This window comes from Nematolebias whitei, chromosome 12 (genome assembly GCF_014905685.2).
Source record: "Nematolebias whitei isolate Nwh7 chromosome 12, NemWhi1, whole genome shotgun sequence".
Taxonomy (NCBI): Eukaryota; Metazoa; Chordata; class Actinopteri; order Cyprinodontiformes; family Rivulidae; genus Nematolebias; species Nematolebias whitei.
Window position 1 is genome coordinate 49393763 of NC_056509.1, and position 2863 is coordinate 49396625.

Sequence of the window (2863 nt, forward strand, 5' to 3'; positions counted from 1 at the left end):
TGTTTATCTGTCTGTCTGTTTATCTGTCTGTCTGTTTGTCTGTCTGTCTGTTTTCTGGAGCTTGACTGTCTGTTCATATCTTTGACGTTTATGACACCGACATCAGCTGATTATCGACACAAACAATCCAAACAGTAAACAAAAAGAATCCGTCACGTGATGATGGAGATTAAAGGGCGGGGCTTCGCTAACCACTGTGTCTGATGGGCTGAAGTGATGTTCATCCACACAAGTCAACAATAAATGTTCAGGAGGAGAACCGACTGGACTCACTAAAAACAAAACAACAAAAACAAATAAACAAGAAATACTAAAGCATTCATTCGACCTTTATTTCTACAGGTTAGTCCCATTGAGCCTCGGGGACTCATTTACAAGAGAGACCTGATTTGACAAAGAATGATGACAACAGTGGATAATCTTCAGAGAAAGTGTGCAAATTCAGAAGAACAAATGAGAGAAAATTGTATTAAAAATGAAAAACAAAACAAAAAACATCTAGATTATAAGGCGGTGTAGAAAACTAAAAACAGGAACATGTCTGTGTTGGTTTTTCCAGGAACTTAACAAATGTTTGAAGCCACTTACAGAGGTCAAAGGTCGAGAGTTTCAGGTCTTTTTCAAGATATTCCAGGAAACAGGCGCGGAGTAGGAGAAGGTCCAGAAAGCATGCAATAAATAAAAAATAAACATTAAAAATAAATAAAATGCAATGCTCCAGCATCAACGTGTGGCATGGAGGCTGCACAGCTGCAGAAAGAAAAGCTTTGCAGAGAGTGGTGAAGGCTGCACAGAAGATGTTGGAGTCAGTCTCCCCACCATCACAGACATCTACACCTCCAGATGCAGGAAGAGGGCCACCTGCATCATGAAGGACCACACTCACCCAGCACACACACTTTTTGCCCCACTCCCCTCAGGAAGGAGGTTGAGGAGCATTAAGTGTAGAACCACTAGAATGAGGAACAGCTTCTACCCTGAGGCTGTTAGACTCATGAATCTCTAACTAGAATAATCACTGTGAAAAACCATATGTTGCTGCTGATCTGTTTCATGTTGCTGCTGATCTGTTTCATGTTGCTGTTGATCTGCTTCATGTTGCTGCTGATCTGTTTCATGTTGCTGCTGATCTGTTTCATATTGCTGTATTCATTCGTACTCATCTGCTCACACAGACTCATGTTCGTGCTGCTGTTCAGTGTATTGTATACTTATCTTTAACCTGTCTCTGAGTCAGTGTATTGTGCCCACAATCGTCAAGACCTCAACTGTTGTTCCCATCCTAAAGACCTCTGCAGCATCCTGCCTTAGGTTGTTTTCACAGCTGACAGTCCGGTAGACACGGTTCAGTTCTGGACCAATATTCATGACATTTTGTTACATTTGAGCTGGTGCGTTTGCATTCACACTGCACTGTGCAGTCGAGTCAACCTGTTGAACCAACCTGTTCCCCCGCTCGCCTGTGGGGGCGCTGCACCAAGAACTACTGAAAGAAACAACACAAAATCCTCTGAAGAAGACACTTCTTCTTCTGGAAATAAAAACAAAAATGGAGTGGTGTCAAATTTTAGCATAGAAAGTCCAACTCACGGTCAGAGATGATATCCTGCACAAGACACCCCTTACTCGTATGCAAGCGGATGTTGAAGAGACCGAAGTTGATGTTTTTATTGTGATTGACAGTGGCGTTAGCTGATCGAGCCAAGTAGGCCAACACACTGTGATCAGTGCGGCAACCGGTGCTCATCAGTGAACGACGAACAGTTGAACAGATAGATCCAATGGAGTTGGGTTCGTCACAGCAAAAGATCCTGCAAGAGCCTCAGTGAGTGTATTTCTAATGGGGCCGGTAGAAGATGTCTCAATGTAGGAGCAGAGCTGGTGGTGGTGGCCCATGATGTAAACAGCGCTTATAAAGCTCAGTGGCAGAGTACTGGAGTATAGCTGTCATTGGATGATGGACCAAAAACAGGACAATCCAGGCTAGTACAAGCCACACATAGTAGGCCCAAATAGTTGCCAGGGACATGTCAGCAGGTAGGCTGATGGTCTTTGTTCAGACAAAACAGAGGCAGCTACTGAATCAGAAGTCTAAATTAACGAGCGAACAACTCATAGATAACAATAAGCAAAGTCTTCAGATGATAAAATTACTAAAAACCGAAAAAGAAGCCAGGGAGCAGCGGCTACAAAATGCGCCAGCGTTCACTCTCAACCAGAAGTTGAATAGTTGAATTTAACATTATTTATCTGAGGAGCAGTAACTCCATTACAGAACTCTCATCTTGAGGTGACAGGGCCTTCTCTGTCGCAGGACAGACTTTGGAACGAGTTACCTCTGCTTGTCAGACAGGCCCCCTCCCTCTCGGTTTTCAAATCCCGCTTAAAAACTTTCTACTATTCTGTAGCTTTCAATACTAGATAATCTGTGTTTGAACCTGTATGCTTCAAACTGGTTAATCGTTATATTTATTATAACTTGGAAAACAGCCTTTGTTCTTCCTTTGCTGAAGGGAGGTGACCCCACCTCACTGAACAACTATGGACCAATCTCTAAACTCTGCATTTTAGCCAAGGTTCTAGAAAAACTGATAAACTCTCAAATCAAAAATGACCTGGACTCATTTAACATCTTACCTCCACATCAATCTGGTTTCAGGAAACAACACAGCACAACCACTGCTTCACTGAAGGTTCTTAATGACGTTGTTGAAGCACTGGATGCTAAGGATTATTGTGCTGCACTTTTCTTAGACCTGTCTAAAGATTCTGACACTGTGGATCAGAACATCTTGTATCATAAACTCTCAGAAATCGGTTTCTCAGATCACACCATTGGTTGGTTCTCTAACTATCTTTCAGA

At 42.6% G+C, this 2863-nt stretch overlaps 1 protein-coding gene across 2 annotated transcripts in view; it reads left to right on the plus strand.

The window, feature by feature from the left end:
• Window positions 1-2863, plus strand: part of LOC119418409 (protein Z-dependent protease inhibitor) — a 22229-nt gene that overhangs the window by 246 nt on the left and 19120 nt on the right. The gene's annotated exons all lie outside the window — the stretch shown is intronic.